Here is a 21,652-nt window from a genome sequence, read left to right as displayed (position 1 = left end):
GGTTGCCATCAGCTGTCAACGACGTCCGTGATAACACTAGAGTTACACTGCTGCCGCTATATATATATATATATATATATATATATATATACTTACCCGTCACAATGCTGAGCTGAGATAAATTGGCCCCGTAATATGATGGTGTGCAATGGCATAGTACGAAGTATAACTAGTATAAGCAAAAAACTGCAAAGATTTTGCTCGGTCTAAAAAACTATCCGAACACCCCCCGTTTAATATTTGACGTTGACAACGGTCAGCTTTCAATAAACACCACCTACTGAAATAGAAATAGAAATAAACTTAGGAGCAAAACTGTCCCAATAGTAGCATATTAGGAGAATGTGGAGAGGTTGATGTCGATCAAGGGGAGGGGCGCATGGTTAATACATAACAGTACTCCTTGAAATGTTCTACAAGTCGGCCTAACATATGATGTACTTGGCATTTACGGTTATTTTGTAATTTCGAATCGAAAAGTTAAAAAAAAAATCGGACAAGTGCGAGTCGGCCTTGCCCACCAAGGGTTCCGTACTTTTTAATATTTGTCGTCATAGCGGCAACAGAAATACATCATCTGTGAAAACTTCAACTGTCTAGCTATCACGGTTCATGAGATACAGGCTGGTGACAGACAGACGGACGGACGGACAGCGGATTCTTAGTAATAGGGTCCTCTTTTACCCTTTGGGTACGCAACCCTAAAAACACATTTAAATTTTTTCCAATATTTCTAGTTCCTCCTATGAAAACTCCAAATAGGAAACCATACATAATTAAGAAATTTAGCCTCTCTAAAATGAGGTATCAACAGTTAAAATCGTGAACATTGTTTTCTAGTTATGGCAGAATAACAGTCGTCTTTAACATTGAACTAACAGACACTTTCTATGGCTGTTTTTAATGGTACCCTATTGCACCGAACTATAAGTCACCTAAAAGTAACTTCAAAAATGTGCCCCATTAAAACAATTTCATGTTGATTTTATAGTGGCAGAATTTCTTAATTTAGTTCCCTATTTGGAGTTTCCATAGGAGGAAATAAAAATATTGGAAAAAATAAAAATGTGTTTTTTTCTACTTTTCGATTCGAAATCACAAAATAACCGTAAATGCCAAGTACATCATATGTTAGGCGGATTTGTAGAAAATTTCAAGGAGTACTGTTATGTATTAACCATGTGCCCTTCCCCTTGATCGACATCAACCTCTCCACCTCTATGCTCTCCACATTCTCCTAATATGCTACTATTGGGACAGTTTTGCTCCTAAGTTTATTTCTATTTCAGTACCCACTATTAGGCCAGACCGGTAGTCGTTATATAAATATACAGATTAAAAATAAATAAAAACACAACTGCAGATATTTTGGTTTTCATTTAATTTCAAGGTAATTAAGATATGGGTCACTTTAGCTTACACTTAATTCAGGCTATTCATTGAAAAAATATAATTTAGTTGCCAATGTTACGGGTCCACTCCAACCAAGCATTAGAATAAAATACTATCTACTTAGGTACCAAGTGACCGATTGCATCTTAAGCATAAAACATATTTGTTTAAAACTTGTAATTTAAATTTTGAAGTATTCTTATTAGTAGTAAACTTCTTACACATAAAACTTAGTCTGAATCAATTTGCCTAATTTATAGTTCAGATATTGGACTCTTACATGCTAGTTTGGTAACATTTTGCTCACACTATTCGGCTAAATCATATTTTATATGTAGATATTTAAAAAAGTCATTAACATGGCTTTTGAAAATGGACATTGCAAACGGCACGCACACATTTTTTCAGAGCCAGGAATGCTTTATGAACATCTACAGAGTGGCCCCAGACTGAATAATGGATATATTTAAGAACGAGAAATAGGACCCCGATTTTTTCCGTAAACGTAAACATACCTATGCTACTCAATGGATGTCATAAAACAATTGGATTCGATATATGGAGCATATAAGCACGATATGCCAAAGGCTCCAATTTATTGAGATATACAGGTTTTCTTCTCACGCCGCTGTCTGCCCTTACCTTTGCGTTGGGAGATTACAAAAGGTCGTATACTTTATTATTATTTATTGTTTACTGGCTTTTCTATCCACAGGGGATACTTGTCCTTTCAGGGAATGCTATAAATCTGTACAAAGTGACAAACGCAGGAGATCATTTGTTGTTTTGTATTTTTAGGAGCACTAGTCTCTTATCAGTTAACTATACAGTATCTTATTTAGTAGATAATATTAACTGTTTTATCCAACACGGTGTATGAAAATACTTAAATGTGAGATTCATAGAATAGGTTAGGTATAAGTAAAGGTTGACAGTTTCAGATATCGTTAGTTTTCAATGAATAGCTTGCATAGTGTGTGAAATTATTTTCGTCCGCGCCAACCGAGGAAACGTGTCACGCTGTCGGACATGACTGTGGAGTACCGATATATAACGACAGCTGCGGCCATTTACTGGCATGTCCGTCCACATACATAAAAAGGGTTTCAAATATAATTACAGTTATATTTAGTCTTTTCCCCTTAGTAGTTATATGCATAATCATAAAGTGATGAAGATGAAGAAATTAATGAAGTCTCTATTGTTTCCCATAAAGTTTTAAGTCATAATGTATTGTTTGTCCGCATTTTAGTTAGCCATAATTTGGTTTTTCTCGGAAACGCGTAACTTTTCAGGATTGCCATAAAACAAACCTAACTTAACCTAACCTATCTATAGGATAACCTAAACAAAATCCTGAAAAGTTAACTGTTTTAATATTATGACTAATGATAATATGACTATCATTACATTATGACTTTCGATAATTATGCGAAAAAAGGGGATCCGAAAGTAATGGTATATCTTTTATTGTCTTGCCGATATTGCGGGGTCCATGCTCTTTTCAATGTTAATGGTGTTATTTAAAACCTTTAGACATTAACCTTGAATGTAGCTGAAAAGGTAAAATCCAAGATATTTAGACTACCGCCATTACTATCCGACTTAGGCGGTCACCATAGAATAATGGCCGCCATCAACTTCCGGCTCCGGCGCTACCTAAATAACAGGATTAACAGCTCAATTCGAGTTTTAGTTATTCGATCTGTTTCCGATATGATACAAATTTGTCAGTGTCAAAAGTCACTTTTTGGTTGAAGAAATGATCGAACTGTTACACTGAGTGTGATTTCATCCCTAAATTCCTTAGTTCAATTTGAACTTTAATTTTAATTAGGTACTACTACTGGTAGCCAAGTGGCAAGTACCTTAAAAACGCAGGTCATGCGTTCAATAAGCAGAATTAATTATTTACCAATTACTATTCAATGAAGAAAACATCGTAGAAACCTGCATGTAACAAAAAAAGCATAAGTGTGTGCTTTCCCTAATCCGCATCCGGCTAAAATGGGCGGTTTGTGCTATATCTTTGATAATAATGTGACCTCTGGTTCTGTAAATGTATGCGCAATTAATTACAACAAAGTACTTAATTAACATAAATTTTATGCGTCCATTAAATTAGCGTTGTAAAACTTGCGAAGTAAAATCTAAGAAGGAGCACTGCTGTTCGCTCAACTGTTTTTACAATAAATAAGTTGGCGCCTAAACTATCCCGAAACTATTATCGCGGAAACAGCCTCATCAATATTAAAACAGGAGAAAATGCTATAATATCAGTTCTACCGTTGCAATTATAGAAAAATCTTATAGCTTTTACTTATGTCTAGAAAGAATAAATAACATGCGAATGATGTTAACTACCCATACACAACTACCGTGACAAATACCAGTTACATTACAACTGTTCCTTCACAGTGTGATAGTTTTACATATGTTTGTACCCTTATTCCCTGCTAAGGTACGGTCGCAGCGCTACCTCATAGCCTTCTAACATGGGTTCCCCGAACATGAAGCTTAGAGCATGGAGCATGACAGAAAAACTCCCCAGCTGTAATATTTTTTCGGCACCATAATTTCCTTTTCATCACACTTGCTCGGAAAAGATCTTAATATTTTTGTTTATGTTTAAAATTATTTAACAGCCGTTTAAAATATTTTTACATAATTTTCAATCGTGGCTGAATGCCGAATAGGTCTGTGCCTTCGATGCCTCACCTGCCAATAAATTACAAAATGGCGGACGAATGTTTGATATGTAATGTTTGAGTGTTGCCAAATGTCTATAAAGCATTAGACAACTCACAGGTTTAAAAAAAGGCTTACGTTCTTGAACGCACCTTTATACCAAACTTCAAGTAGTAGTCTTGGGAAATAATAACTGGGCACTAAAATCTGCACACTTTTTTTAAATTTTGACATTTGAGTTGGCGGCAACTTAGTTTTTGCTAAAGTTAGCGAAGCGGTAAATTTATTAATGATTTCACGTTATGATAAGTGTTATTTCTTCAGTGAAAAAACGTTATTTCTTTATTATAAATATACTTTTCCCATAGGCTGTGAACCAATGTATTTAGATAAAAGCGTAACTATCTTGTTATAACAATGATATAATAAATTTTTAACTAAAAGCATATTGTTGTCATGTGGCAACTATGTATATATTCGTATATAAACAAGTAAATATAAAAGGTAAATATAAATATAAAAAATTTATTTATTTTTTCTAGATCATACATCCAATGAACTAAACGAAAACATTTTTTCTACCGAAAATAAAAAAATGATCCATTTAAGGGTTAAAATTTAGCTTTTTCTTCGCAAGTGTGATGAAAAACATTGTGTGTAACTCCGGGGGTAAGAATATTGCAAATTCGGGTCTTTAATTCCCACATACATAATTAATTTCACTTACCCCCCTCGTTGCACAATGTAGTATAAGCCCATCGAAGACAGAGCGTTAATATATATTAATACACCGTAAGATCCTGTTTCTAATTTATGTAAATAACGTGTGTAATATAGGACTCACTGGAGATACTACATTATACGCAGACGATACCTGTATTTTTTACTTTGGCACTGACCTCCTGCAACTCACACGGAAGGCTCAACTCGACTTGGACAAATTTCATACTTGGTGTCAGCACAATCAATTAACTATTAACATCAAAAAAACTTCCTTTATGATATTTGCCGCAAAAAATAAAACAATCCCCCAACTTCCGCTCTTAACCATCAATAACGAAATAGTTCATCGTTCCCATCATGAAAAATACCTTGGCCTCCACCTAGATGATAAATTAAACTGGAAGGAACACATTGAACACGTAAGATCTAAATTAACTTCCTTAACTGGTGCACTTCGTAAAATTGCTGGATGTGTCCCTCTTAAAGTACGTATGACTGTATACAACTCTTTAGTAAAATGTAATTTAGAATATCTAGTCGAAATATGGGGTTGTGCTGCCAAAACCAACTTAATAAGTTTACAAAGGTCACAAAACAAGTTAATAAAATCCTTATTCAAGTATAACTACCTTATGAATACCAAAACACTTTACAAAAAAACCAAACTATTCAATATAAAACAACTATACACTTATACTACTTGTATCTTAATTCAAAAAATCCTAACAAATAAAATACATACAAACATTACATTAACAAAACGAAATTTTAGACATTGCCTGAGAAATACAGACAAAATTAAATTATTTAAGCACAGAACAGGATACGGCAAAAGAAACATCATGTCCGAGGGAGCACAGATGTACAATAACTTACCTAGTGAAGTGAAAAATTGTAAGTCATTAAAAATGTTTAAAACCAAGTTGAAGAAATATATCAGTGATAATGTATATTAAGTATCATCGACTAGCTGGATGTGATTGTAAACCACGTATGAAATTGTTTATAGTTTAAGCTCATTGTAAGTGAACTTTTGTTCTTTATGAGTAATAAAAAATCTTTAAACCCAGATACCGACAGATACCAAAATTAAGTACACGCCAACGATACCAAAATATATATCGCAAGGTATCTTAAGATGCCGGGCTATAGGATATCGTAAGATACCAAAATATATAGTTATTATAGCTTCGTGTGCTGACTCTCAAATGGTACATAAAATATATCGTAAGATGTCTTGCTATAATATCTTTTGGTATGTTATCGCTCCGTCTGTGACGGGCTTTAAATGGCTTCAGGCTATTTGGTAGGTTAATTGGAGTTGTTTTAGATATCGATTAAAAAGGTCAAGATCGAGTTGCGCTCGTCCAGTTTTGCATTTCATGAATAACAATATCTTTGTTTAGGTAAAGGCCGGTAGGAAATACCCCGGTAGAGGATTGATTAAATTAAACGAAAGGACAATTCTAAAGGAGTGTCGCGGTACTGTTAAATTATTCAAGTCTGTGATTGAGAGATTTCTTTAAGAGCAATATAATGGTGAAGTGGACCTTTGATAAAAAGTAGGGAAAGAACATAATTCAGAAAGAAGCATCAGTGTAATATGTATTTTACTTTACGTTAATTGCATTTTATATTTCTTAGTCTTCTTAATTAATGGACGTTGAAACACTTCCATTGGCATTATAATGAAATGTGTTATATTATATTCTGTGTCTGAACTATTCTTAACATATATTCTTCAAATGTTACTTTTTTTAGATTGTCACTAACAAATAATTTTATTAAAATCCCCATTTTCACCACAATGAGGTTAAACTTTTTTATTTCTCATGATCTGAAAGAGGGTCATTGTTGTTCTAAAAAGTGTGCAGAAAGGGAAGTGTTTCTGCAATAGAGCATTTTAATTTCCAAGTACGATTTCTTTATTTTTTTTACGATAAGCAATTGTAATTTAGTCTTAAATGGATTTGTTATACAATTTTCATTCAGATTTTACTCCTCATTCCATAAATAAAGATACCTACTCATGTTTAAAAAACACATGTATTTACTTTTCTCGAATTCTAAATGAAAAGTAGAGTGTTTAACTCTGGTGAAAGGCATCATTTCATCCTCAGACTAAACTATCTCGCCACTCAGCCTTTCATCCCTTGGTTAACAATCTACTATAGCATTACTCGTACACAAAGAAAGTCGTCTTTGCAACACCAAAATTCCGATATTGATATCTATAGGAAATTACTGAAGGTAATCATTGGGCTATTTAAATAAATTCGGGCAGTCTAGGAAATTCCGGAACAAAATGGAATCTGTCAGAAATATAGGTCGTTATTATTATAAAAGTGTATATAAATATCGAGCGCTAAATTGCGTCGGTTCCAATAACGACATCACGTCGCCGCGCAGCCATTTGAACAATGTCTCCGCGTCGCAGCTTCAAACTTGTATGAGAAGCCAATAAAACTTTCATTAACTCTTAGTCTTTTCTATTAGCAAGTTTATAAGACTTAAGTGATACAATAATCTATAAATTGTATATACAGATGTCAATCACAATTTAAAAAAATCAACGATGATCAACTCTGGTCAACGTGGGACTCGAACCCACATCTTTGGATTGTAATGTGGTACGTTCCATCCACAATAAAAAAGGAAAATAAATATTTACCTTTTGATACAATAATTGTGAAGCGAAAGACTAAAGGAGCGTTTCTTTCAGAAATACAGGTAACATTTAAGACGTAGCTTTTGTTTTTAGGAACCACGGAACCGATTTTGGAGATAAAAAAAATATTAAAATTACATTATTCATTTTAAGAACAGACGCTATTGTGTATGAAAATGTAATTAAGTAACTAAAAGCGACATTTTCCGTTGGTTGTCATTGAACTTCTAAGCAATAAAATGTCTTCCATTATGGAAAGGTAATTTACGCATTGTCCTCTTTTTAGGGGCGCGCAGAAACCGACTGATTGCGAGCGTCGTAGAAATTGTAATTATATAAAATAATTCTCATCACACTTGCTCCCAAAATATCTTATTATAATAATAAGGTCCATTTTGTTACCATGAGAGTCAAGGATTGTTGATTAATTTAATATTCGGTAAAAACTATTTACACAAATTCAACCTACCTAACCTGTTTGAAATGCCACCGTATTTAAGAATCATTTTTGCTTAAAATTTAGATTTTTTTCGCAAGTGTGATGAAAAATATAGTGTGTATCTCCGGGGGTAAGAATATTGCAATCTCGTCCTTGAAAACTTCGTTTCCAAAATTTTCACTAACCCCGTTTGTTGCACAATGTTAAATATATATTAGGGAAGGTGAGTGGCGTCCCTTAACTATTACAACATTTAAAACATAAAAAAATAAGTTTATATGTAAGAAATCCGCAACGCAAGCAATGATGATATCCGCATCAGGCTTCGTCAGGTTTTTTTTTAAATAATTTAAATTAAACTAAATAATTGTCACGAATTGTACCTGGCTCAAATGTCCCCATTACGCTGGCAGCGTTACCGCGCTGAATGGACCAGGTACGATCCGGACCGGGGATCGCACGCCCTGTCCCTCAGCCGCCGACCCAAATCCCTCACAAAGTCCCTGCCCTCCACTGCCCAAGGTCCCGCAGTCTTGACTGCAACTGGCGCTGTATTTTTTTATGGACGTATATTTATTAAATGCCTTCATATATCAAATTCTAATTAACCAGTAATAATACCTAATTCTCTAATCATCAAATTTATTCTAACATAGTACCATCAACAGGGGTGAATAGGGACCAAAAGTCAAAAGTTTTGTCCCATTCGCCCCAGCCGTCCCTATTCACCCCGGGTGAACGGTATCTCATCGAAATATATTTTAACAAATATAAATAAATGCCGACAAACTGATTTATCCGGCCTTAATATTTTTTGAAAATTACATCGCTATTGTTTTCGACAATTATTATGGATGCTGTATAAGCCGATGGCGTTGAAAAAAAATGATTAACCGTTATAATGGCTTAAAACAATATAAAACGTGCCCTGGTATACAATTAGGGAACCCTCAAAATTCCCTTGGAACAAAAGGCGGGCTTTGTCTTTCGATTTTACATTTTTACGTAACTGAAATGACAACGCAGTTTCATTAAATTACGAATATGTGAAAATTACGGATATGTAATTCTAAGTATTTCAATGATCAGTTGATCACAGAGTGAGATTATCAATACATGCCTTGTTGGCGCTTATTTGCGATATCTAAATAAAACAATATATCAAAAAAGTATCATTGTTTTAATGGTGTATTATAACTGCTTTTTTATACATTTATAGTTAGGTTCGGAATCGGCATTTATATAATGGAAGAGAGAGACAGAAAGAGCAATAATCGCGCCGCGCTTCCTGGCGATGTGTCGTATGTGCAAAACTCATCGTGCTTTCTGGTTGGCCGCCGTTCTGGACGTCTGTTGGCAGATTGGAGCTGTAGGATAAAACGTAGTGATTATATGCTCTTTACTGCAGGACTGCATCTCTATCCATCATTGGTTGTGGCGAAGCGAGCGGTGTTGCCACAGCGCTAACGCCGCTAACATGCCTAAGTGCAGTAAGAAAAATAATTGAATTTGTTTAAAAAGGTAATATATTAAATTAGAAAATTTGTTCGATAAGATCGGGAGTCGTGGAGATCAAGAGGAGAGGCCTTTTCCCAGCTGTGTGACACTAAAACAGGTTTTCTATTTACTACTAAAAATGGTTTTATTTTTTCAATTATGAAACCATAACCCAAAAATAAATAAATTCTCTTCATTCAATATAATCGGCTGATAAGTAATAAGTCTTCCCAAAGTAGGACGTCACCAAGGCTTTACGTATTTGTTGATTCAAAATTATTGCTGAAAAGTTGCTAAGTTTCAGGGCTCCATTATGATAGGTAGAACTAAATATGGGAGATTTTCGGTAGGCATAGATTTCTGCCTGGCATCTACGCGCGTTAAAAATCCATACTTATGAAACAATTAAGATTTAAGTCTCTTACATTCAAAAGGCTCTTAAATTAAAGTGCTATCCTGCTGACATTATTATTATTATGCTTAGATATATGATGAATTTTTATAGATCCACGAGAAATACGTAAGCTTAAGGTACTTGGAAGTAATAAGGCCTATAGTATAATAAGGCCTAGCTGAAAAATAATGTACATACAACAAAATGTAACGGTCTTGTGGTCTTGACTCGCCAGCGTGCGACTGCGGGGCCCCAGTGCAGACTATACACCACATTATACATAATTGCCCGATACGAAAATTTGTTGGAGAGGCCCTAGATCTTCACTCACCTAATGCAAACGCTGCCCAATGGGTGAAGAACTTAGATATTGTATTATAATTTATAATTAAGCGACTCAGCAACATAGAAAATGATATAATTAAAAGATAACAATCCAGCTAGGATAAGATGGTCGGTTTTTTACCATTTGTCACGTTCTAACAAGTGTGTAAGTGCGAAAGTGTCGCAATATGTAAATAATGTTTCGAACCGAAATTGTATTAACCAATATACGTAAAAAATGGGGAGTGCTTTCTAAATAAAGGTAATTACTGAAACATTTTCCATGGTTTCATAATTTTACGACGTCATAAAAATGGACAAAGCCTTAATAACCTAGCAGGCCTTATTATGCTACCTTGGTACACGATTTATTTTTTAATTGTTGTAAAAAATTTGACGCATGAAGACGTGTATTTTATTTTTATATTGGTATATAAGGAGTTACATTACCTTAGTTTAAATAAAAGCTATGTTTAATAAATAACGATTTAAAGCGATTTTATTAGGTAGGCCTTATAACCCTCGGGTACCTTAGATTGTTCACAATATACATAAATGAAAACCTATTATAATAAGTTTTCAGCGAACACCGAGGAAACTTTTTTGTAATAAAATTTAAGCTTAACAAGTATTCAGTTTTAAGCAAGTGTTAAACTTATTAATAATACGTTTTACCATACCTCCCATACAGCTTATTATTATTAAGTAAGAAAACTCGTATATGTGTGTCATTTAAGTGAGCACTCTAAGCTTACTTATTTCTCTATTATATGTAATATGAGCCAATATACTAGGAACGAAGGTATGTTAACGGCATAAGTCATGGGTCATATAAGAGAAAATTTGGAGTATTTTGATATTTTCTCGGCACCTGTAAAATTTCTACCACTTTATTCGTTAAAAGTTGAATGTTCTATTCGTCCTTTATGTTTTCAATGTATTTAATGAAAGATACTGCAATTGGTTTCAATATTATTAACAAATAAAATCTTTTTTTTTTGCTCCAATTATGGCGTCATTAATTTTAAAATAATAAAACTTCAAGCTTAGATAAGCAGCTCTGTGGCTTTTGTTTATGGTAAAATGTTGCCAGTGTCTAAAACTTTTCATAAAATTCATAAATACTTATTTTTCAGGATTTGTTTATACCATCCCATTACTGATGCGTCTTTTTTTTAATACTACGTCGGTGGCAAACAAGCATACGGCCCGCCTGATGGTAAGCAGTCTCCGTAGCCTATGTACGCCTGCAACTCCAGAGGAGTTACATGCGCGTTGCCAACCCTAACCCCCCCCTCCTGATCCATTATAGGGGTGTTTATTATAGTTAAGATATCTCGAGTTGACGAATAAACTGGAGTTTATCCTCGGATGGACTATTTATGCACTATAAATAGTCCTGTAGTTTTATAACCCCAGTTCAGTGCCCTGACAATGTGAAGCAAACATATAAAATACCTGTTGAATATTTATTTGCCATCGATTCTTAAATTTCTGTCTGTTTCCAATTCCACTATTTTTATTATCAATTTCTTCAATTTACTGGTGATATCTTTCGTCAAATTGTGTATTGTATTGCTTTAGGACCCACTAGGGCTTCAATTTCTCTTATTTTTTCTATTGCTCCTTGTACTAAATTCCTAAGTAGCGGTTATTCCAGTTAGTGCATTGTAGTTTAAGCCACCAAAGTTCGTAGGATCAATAGCGTGGATAGGATACTGGCATCAACCTCGGGCTTTATAACCTAATCCCCTCAATGCTTACCATTGAGTTATGTTTACGTCTATGTTCTGATGAAGTTTATAGTGTCTGTGGATAGCTAGTGAATATGATCTTTAGTTGTTTTAGTTTGGAGTAAGGTATAATAATTATGTTTGTTTTGTTAGAATGTTTCAATTAATACTGAGGTAAAAAAAATAATGTCCCTGTTTAATATTCTACTTTAAATTTCGCTTATCTTAACAATTATGCCATATTTTTTCCTTGCACGTGATTATGTCTTCATTCGCATGCTTAAAATGCATTGCTCTATTTGTATTGCTAGTATCTTTATACAATTTGCGGTGTTTAGGATTTCGAGCTAGGAACCCTTAAAATTTTGCATGTCCATCTGTCTTTTTCTCTGTCTGACTGTTAGTACTTACTTAATAGAAAAGAAAACTGCAATTCGGCATGAAAACAAATATCAATTACGCCACCTCCTCCTTCACCTGTACCTCCCGTAAAATGAAAGGGTGTGGGCCTTTGGGGACTGTGAGTGTGGGGTGTTTTATAAGGTGGATATTTGCAGAAATAGTTGCTCCGAAAGTGCGCGAAGATTGCCCTTTGCCTGTTATATGTTCATAGAAGGTATTTGGGTGAATTGCAAAACAATATAGGTACGTAAATTAGTTTTAAGTTAATTGATTCTATTGTGTTATGAAAATTAACTATGTAAACTGTATTGAACTGTATTTATTATACTTAATTCGTACACATCACTACAGTTTATAAAACAAAGTCCCCCGCCGCGTCTGCCTGTGTGTATGTATTGTATGTATGTTCGCGATAAACTCAAAAGTACTGAACGGATTTTCGTGTGATATTGAGCTATCAATAGAGTAATTATAATTAATGAGGAAGATTTGGGTTTATATTTTGTTAAGGTTTTGCGAAGCAGGGCGGGTCGCTAGTAAAAGTATAGCATACGATAACAAACTTTCACGCATAACTTAAATAGAAACGGTTTAATTATCGTAGCACAATGGAATCTATTACTCTTTAGACTAATTACAGGTCCTTAACTATGTACAATGTTTATCCATCTACAAAAAGTCCCCTTTTAAGCCTGCCAATTGTTACGTGCCTACTGGCAACTACAAAACTTTTTAATAAAATTTATTATTTAATAAAGCACTTAATATACATCTAAAAGACAAATCTTTCTATACGGTGCAGAGTTTTTTGATGATAGAACGTTAAATTAATACCTATGCTAGTAGGTAACTTAGCTCTTAAGTACTCACTGTGATCTCAAATGACTGTGTGGAAATCTATGTACTAGTCGTTATTTAGTTGTAAGATTGCTGCGCCCTTGCAGGGTACATATTATGTAATTTTATGTACCTAAAATGATTGCAATAAATACTGTGTCTTTGTCTTTGAAAAACCCCACCAAGCGTAGCCCGACATGGTCATGTGACGAGTCATGTACCAATGTACAGTACAGAATGTGTTACCAATTTACACGCGTTGCGGGTTTAATATAAACATGAAATTGAAAACATCCTCTCCTTACACAAGTCAGAAAGTTACACAATATGCCTCAATCAATGTCAGGAAAACATATTATAATAGGTTATCCAATCTAAGTTGGCTGAAACTTGATAACTCAAGGGGAAGAAAATCGGGTCACTATATATAAAAAAAAAATCTCATTCGAAAGGAGCCGTTTTCATTAGTCTTAAGTGTATTTCAGTTCAAAGTATCTTTTCAAGGGGCAATTTTCAAATTAGCAATTTTTGCTGTCCCAAGGCTATAATTCCAAATACATTGAACGAATAGTATATTTTTATTGTATATGTTAGTAAACTAGTAAAAAATATTCCTTAAGAGAGAAGAATAGCTTTGCGATCCTAGCGAAATAAAGGTATTTTTTCTATGAAATTCCATTTCGGGAGAAAACGTTCCACTAACTAAATCTTAACAAATTCCAAAAAAATAAAAAATAAATTTTAAATTTTGATGTCCATCGCTTCAGCATAATATATTCTAGGTTTATAGGTTTCGCTTTTATTAATATTTTTTGTGTTGCAAATTAAAAAAAAAAAGGAAAACCTATAAACCTAGTTTTTTATTGTGTCAATAACATACAAAAATCATTGGAAAATGGAAAATGTTTAGAAGTGGAAAAACGTTTTCTTTTTTGTATGGCGAACACGTGGTATACTTTTTTATGTGTCGTTTGTAATAAAATCGAATTTCAATCCTAAAAACGGTTAAATCTACCGCTATTTCGCGTGTCCTACGTGCGGTTTGGCTAGGCAAAAAAATCATAAGTTTGAATGCAAGAAATTATCAAATACTTGATACTTTTATGAAGAGAATTATTTAAAGAAGCGACCTACTTATTCATAAAAAATAACGCGTTATTTATTAAAACCAGGAAATATTTTGTGGTTGTCCCGCGCGGCACTATTTTTGTTATGACTCAAGGATAAATCTGGTTTGTTTATTGATTGATATACATTTTAATTAACGTTACAATAGTAGGTACATTACTTGGGGTTATAAACTGTTCTTTACATCTGTTATCCCAATACATTTTTATTTTCAATTGGCGTTGATATACTGATACAATTGTCATCTTGGCTCGGGCCCTGGGGTTATTATACATTTGCCTATTTGCAGGACACTATCTACAAGTCAAATGTTGTTTAATTTTTGTTATATATCAGGCATCTGCTTTACTGCACGCTAACATATCGACAAAATCAATCTTGTTTTTTTTTTACATCTGCAAAACGGTATTGTAGCAATATAGACATTATCAATTTATCATCAATATACTTAGATTCTGCGGAAGATCGCAACGGACGTCTCTAATTTACCGAATCCCAAGTCTGGACGTTTATGAGGACCCATGATTTACTCCTTGGAGTGTCGCCAGCCTAACGCTGCCATGTGATATAAATATGACAGTTTCCGTATTTCTATTCTAATCTTGTATCAAAGAGATCTTCTATCATATAAATGTGCTTGTTTGACATAAACTTGTCAACATCCTTCTGTGTTTTAGAATGGATCTGTAGTGAACACATTGTATTACACGCAATAACATATACTTCAAGCAAATGGGTACTATTCCATAATGATTTATTAGAAATCGACCTTGCTGACACACTTTTTCGCTTGAAAACGTTACACGTTTAACTATAATTCAATGAACAACAAAGAAAACAGATATAATTATTACTGTAGTAGGTAAGTATGTTCTTTGTAAATATTACAGTATTTGCTATATTTACTAGTCCTAGCGCTACTAACAAATTAATACAGTAACTTTATACATTAGCGTTTGCTTCAAATCCGGTAGTTCTGATTTTTTGCAGACTTGTTTATAATGTTGGCCCAATTCTACTCAACAATCTTGCCGCTTAGGCATCGCCTGAGATAAAAGTGCATACTCACGGCACTTGCTTACCCTATTAATTAAAGTTCGAAATAATGATGAATTTTGAAAGGCTTTCTCTCGGAAACTATTAGGTCTAAAGAGATAATTCTAGTCTCATATTGTAGCAAATTTAGTCTACTTTAAAAAAGCCCTGCAAAGGTATTATCAAAAAGTAATCCTCTAGGGTTATTTAGTTTCTTGACAAAATTGCGTTCGGCGCTCGAGGTCACAAACTTGGGAGTATGCTAAGCATTATAAGCTGTTTGTGGGGACCGGTCTATTTAAGCTTACACGGGCTACATGTTATGTTATAAGTATGTAACTTTACTTTTGAGTGGCATTAACGTGAGACACTTCGTTCGGATCTTGTCTGATTTAATTTATTGTCTTTTAATTATTTATATAAGAATTCAAGCCTTGGAGACCCTCTACATCTCTAAGGATAATTTAATATCTTTTTTTATATTTTATCTCTGACACTTAGAGACTTATACATCTCTAAAGAATTTTAGTATTTGTTGGTTTTATTTTTTTATCATAGTTTTTTTGTTGTGTAATTTGACATTTAGAGACAGTATACATCTCTAATAAAGTATTTATTATTTCATCGATTCCATATTTGTAATTGTTTTTTGTAATTTTATTGTTTGTAAAAATGGACATGTAAAAGTGCCCCTGTGGCGTATTTGCTGAATAAATGTTTGATATTTGATATAATATGTAATATGTACCGCAGAATTCACAGATAGAAAATACGGTGACATATGATGGCTCATTACCTACTTGCGTCCAAAGTAGCGCCATCTATCACTCTCGCGTGGCGGTGACACCCGTCACATGCAGGGTGTTGATCGGAGCACAATCTACGATATAGACTCATGTGAATCGTGAGATTATTAAAGAGGACATATTAGTTGTAATTTTTCCATAGATCAGCTTTTTTTATTTTCTTGTTTTTATGAAAATTAGGTTACTTCAAACAGCGCTAAAAACGGCCAAATAAATGTGCCGTAAACAGACGCCTAGCAATTAGCATACAAAATCGGCAACAATAAACGCAAAAATCAAAACGATCAGACATAGATCATTTATTTATCATTTCGTACCCAAAATTTCATTACAATCGGTTAAGGTTTGGAGAAGGAAAATATCGAGAACAAAACTTCGTGTAAGCAGTTGTCCTTATCGCATTAATTTTAGAAGCTGCCCCCGTCAGCGCAACTAAGTTATTCACAAAAAATTCTCAAATCTGAGAACGAATTTAACCGGTATTCCCTCATAACAATATCGGAAAATTGGATTCGTATTTATAAAACGTTAATTAGAAAAAAATTGGGGACGCAAAACCTCAGATATTAAAATTAAGATAATTTTATAAAGTGGCAATTTAAGTACACTGGTGGATTTGTAAATCATAAACAAAGTTCCTTAAGAGGTTGTATACATAAAAAGCTCTAAATGTTATTACATATATAGAAACGTTCTTGTTCCGCTTAAGTCGTACGTAATTCGTTAATCTCCTGTATAAATTATTGGACGCTTGCTTAACAACCAAAAGTCAAAAGGTTCTTCGTAAGTGGATTACTTTTGGATTAACGATGTGATTTTATGTGGAAAACAAAGTTTCATGGGCATAAACACTTCCTGGCCTCTTGTAGTAATCACAGTTTCATAACAAAGTTAATTAAACACTCCGCGTTCCATGGCTTATTTATCGTTCATTAACGAAATGGTAATCAAAAGTGTTTTAATATTCGATTATATCCAAAATTGTATTTTAGTTTAGAAGCTAACTATATATTTTTTTGATATTTTAAGTTAGGCGCGTAAGTTGAAGACACGGGTTCGATTCCCGTCTCGACCACCGGTGGACTTACTCAGTTTTTCTTTAGTGTATGAATAGCTATTTCAGTTTATAACTTTTAAGATATTTTTGATGATATACCTACCTGGGTTACGATTCACTTTAAACTTTGCCACTATTACATGAATGTGAAAACATTTCCTATGTATCTAGATTAAGATACAGATTTATGCTTTTATTTTTAGTCCCTTATCCTGCCACGGCCTTTATACTATATTGTATATAAATCACAGGAAAACATTCTTAGGAACCATTACGCGGGTATATTCATACAATTGCGAAAAAACTGGCTGTTTAACCGATCAGATGTCGATGTTTTGTATGGGACACAACATTTTTTGCGTGATTCCAGAATTGGCCCCATAGAAGAATTGGTTCAGTGTGAGTTATACCTATAGCTATTCACTTCGGAAATTACGCTAAGGATTGATAACATCCCGTCTACTTTCCCTTTACTGATTAAACCGAATCATAATGTTGCAGTGTTGTATTCCGGTATGGTTGCCAGAACTCAACGAGGTTGCGGGGTATTAAGGTCGGCAATGCGTACGTAACACCTCTGGAGTTGCAAGCTTCCATAGGCAACGGTGACCGCTTACCATCAGGGGGGGGGGGGGGGGCGTAAGCTTGTTTGCCACCGACGAAAGAAAAAGAGTGAATTAAAAAGAATGTTAATTTAAGTTTTTGTAAATCCGTGAAATAATATTACGGAATGCGTAATATTCCGACGAAGTTTATCAATAAAACGTGAGACTTAAAGCTTAAAGCTTATTCATATTGCAGATCTGGGAATGATAAATATTTTCGCAAAATATGGCGGTGCTCATTTGAATCATTCAATTACGAAGTTCCTATTGAAATGTCTTATTGAGAAACGCATTTATATCTAATGGGAAAATATATTGCATTAAACATCAAAATCACTTCTAAAGACAGCCTGCACCTATTGGGATCGCCTATCTTTGACGAGGCCATCCCACCTCTCCTCAATAAGTCAATTTCAAAATTCACAACACAACTCATTCGGACCGCCTAGTCAAAATTAATAGTCACTGTGCCTGATTCATTTTAAAATTATGTTTGCTAGTTCCAAAATGTACTTATCTACTGCGCTGCAGCCACATTTGAAAATTCCCGAATTTGACCAGCACAATAGACGCCATCCTCAAGTCACAAATTGAATCCGTTCTTAACGTTCATATATTAGCGAGAAGGCCTGGACTCAAGCTTTTCTACCAGTAAGGTTCGGCGGCTTGGGAATCCGTAATATTTTTGGCGTCGCTTTGCCGGCTTTCCTGTCCTCCATCCACAGCACGTCTGATCTTGCAGGTAAAATCCTTAAAGCCCCTACTGCTACAAACTGCGAGATTGCGTGCTTGAATGGGGCCACGAATGCTTGGCTAGCTGGACCAAGTCCAAATTTTCTTTCCAGACCTAAAAAACAAAGGGCTTGGGACACGATAATAATAATAATAATAATAATAACGACGAGGGTATTAGACAGTCGGTGAAGGAGCGCTTTTTCAGTCGGCTCACAAAAGTCCTTAACAGTCTTTTGTCAGGAGGCAACAAAGTGCGCGCCTTCAACGCCTGGGTAATGCCCCTACTCACATACTCCTTTGGCATACTAAGGTGGACTCAGACCGAGCTGGACGCCCTGGATCGGAGGGTCCGACTACAGCTCACCACATACCGTATGCTACACCCACGCTCGTCTGTTATGAGATTGTACATCCCACGGAAGTGTGGAGGTCGAGGCTTCCTAAACGCTAAAGATCTCCACAACCGCGAGGTGTGCAATCTCAGGAATTATTTCCTTAACAACGAGTGTGGGATGCATCGTGACGTGGTGGCAGTAGACAGGAACCTTACGCCGCTCTCCTTGGCAAACGAGAACTGGCGCAAACCTGTGGTACTAAGTACTGCGGATCGCAAGGCGGCATGGGAGAGTAAGGTGCTACACGGGCGGTTCTACAAGGCCCTCACGGGACCTGACGTGGACCTGCTCGCGTCGGTGAACTGGTTACGATTCGGGGACCTCTTCGGAGAAACCGAGGGTTTTGTCTGTGCAATTGCGGACGAAGTTATGATGACGAACAACTATCGGAAATATATCCTGAAGGACGGTACGGTCGACATTTGTCGGGCATGCCGCCGTCCCGGAGAGTCACTCAGGCATATCATTTCCGGTTGTTCTCATCTTGCTAACGGCGAGTACTTACACAGACATAATCTCGTAGCCAGAATTATTCACCAGCAACTTGCTCTTCTATACCGCCTTGTGGACCGCGAAGTACCGTACTACAAGTACTCACCTGCGCCAGTTCTCGAAAATAGTCGTGCCACGCTCTATTGGGATCGATCTATTATCACTGACAGGACTATTGTAGCCAATAAGTCTGACATCGTGATAATAGATCGATCGCAACGCCGGGCCGTGCTCGTCGATATCACCATCCCCCATGATGAGAATCTCGTGAAAGCCGAGAAGGACAAGTCCAGCAAATACCTAGACTTGGCTCATGAGATAACCGCCATGTGGGATGTTGATTCGACGATCATTGTCCCAATAGTCGTTTCAGCGAACGGTCTCATAGCGAAGAGTCTCGACCAACACCTTGAGAGACTCTCGCTAGGTGGTTGGATCAAGGGTCAGATGCAGAAGGCGGTGATCTTGGACACGGCGCGGATAGTGCGGCGGTTCCTCTCTCTGCAGCCCTGACCACCGGCAGCTTGGGCCCTGCCCCGCTGCTGGCGGCACACTAGGTTAAGTTTTTTACAATGTGTTTATATGTGTTTTGTATAGTATTTTTTGATGTATTTTTATATTTTACTTTTATATCCATATTGTAAAAAACATAACCTAAGAAGGAAGAGAAATAAAGGACAATAATAATAATAAAATCTTTATTTACTTGAAACCTAATACAAAATGTGAGGCTTACATTAAATTACAAAATAAACTTATTTTAGGTTTGTAACAGTTCCATTTGGATTGAGCCTCTGTTTCCTGAACTAGGACAAAGCCTGTGACTCAGGATTCAGCGATTCCTCCGGAGAAATTGGTACAGGTAGTTTAGTGAACAGGTACTTTAAGAAGAAGTGAAAACACAATAATAATACTAAGATAGAAAATGACAATGTAAAAAATCTAAATATTATATAAAGAGAAGAAAAACAGCTGACGTGTGTGTGTGTGTGTCTGTGTGTGTGTGTGTGTGTGTGTGTGTGTGCGCGGATGCGCGTGTGTGTGTGTGTGTCTGTACAGTTCTATGTTTTAAAAAAGGGAAAAAATTATACATATAGGGCTAAGGTTAGTAAAATGACTCATTTGATAGTGTTTAATAGTGATTCCGTTTCTTGATAGGTCTGTGATTTAAGCCATGTTTGTAATTTAGACTTACAGTCATAGCTATTTAGTTGTAGTATTATTATCTGTATTAACCAATCGGTCTCCGTCTCGGAATCCCTAGGAGTCGGAGTTTTTTTAAACTACAGCCTTGGCCTTCCTTACTTGACTTTGCTAATATTTAACCCACAGATAGGTTTATGCCTATCCATTTGTGAAAAATACTTATTAACCCTGTATACATGATACAACAGATGGACAACAATATCGAGTGGCCATATTGCTCGATAATCACTATCGCCGTCAGCCTAATCAGTGCCAGCGTATTGACTGGCTATCTCCAGTGATTTTAACATGCGAACTAGTAATTTACACCTACACACGAGATAAGAGTAGGTACGGACGAAATTATCATTCATTTAGTAGCTGATAGTGATAAGTGCCGTCGTCTATGTAGGATATGTACTTATTCACTCAAATCGATACGGACAAGGTGTCAAAAATATGTAAACACAACCTTAATATATGGGCATTAAGCTCGTGTACCTATAGATATTTTTGGCACTGTGTCCGTATGAATCAATACATAAATAAATATTTTAGGACATCTTCCTCCTCGCGTTTGTCCCGGCAATTTACCACGGCTCATGGGAGCCTGGGGTACGCTTGGCAATTAATCCCGAGAATTGGCGTAGGCACTAGTTCTTACGAAAGCGACTGCCGTTGACCTTCCAACCCAGTGGGTACACTAGGCCTTATTGGGATTAGTCCGGTTTCCTCACGATGTTTTCCTTCACCGAAAAGCGACTGGTAAATATCAAATGATATTTCGTACATAAGTTCCGAAAAACTCATTGGCACGAGCCGGCGTCTGAACCCGCGACCCATGGGTTTGCAAGTTGCACGCTCTTACCGCTAGGCCACCAGCGCTCTAAATATTATAGGACATATTTACACAAATTGACTGTCCCACAGTAAGCTTAAGAAGGCTCGTGCTGTGGGGCGTATTATATAAATACTTAAATACAGAGAAAACACCCATGACTCAGGAACAAATATTAGTGCTCATCCCACAAATAAATGCCCATACCAGGATTCTAACCTGGGGCCATCGGCTTCATAGGCAGGGTCACTACCCACTAGGCCAGAGAGGTCGCCAGGC

General features: G+C 35.7%; 1 protein-coding gene and 1 long non-coding RNA gene across 2 annotated transcripts in view; one reads left to right on the top strand and one right to left on the bottom strand.

Moving 5' to 3' along the window:
- The window catches only part of LOC133521492 (adenosine receptor A2b), a 161,125-nt gene that overhangs the window by 99,217 nt on the left and 40,256 nt on the right, over positions 1–21,652 (bottom strand). The gene's annotated exons all lie outside the window — the stretch shown is intronic.
- On the top strand, positions 4,885–5,876 carry LOC133521477 (uncharacterized). The gene is made up of 2 exons (XR_009799907.1): positions 4,885–5,292; positions 5,332–5,876. It is a non-coding gene; the product is annotated as an uncharacterized LOC133521477 (long non-coding RNA).

Source organism: Cydia pomonella, chromosome 9 (assembly GCF_033807575.1).
Source record: "Cydia pomonella isolate Wapato2018A chromosome 9, ilCydPomo1, whole genome shotgun sequence".
NCBI classification, from domain to species: Eukaryota; Metazoa; Arthropoda; class Insecta; order Lepidoptera; family Tortricidae; genus Cydia; species Cydia pomonella.
The sequence above is the reverse complement of the archived record's forward strand: the minus strand, read 5'-3'. Positions and strand labels throughout refer to the sequence as shown.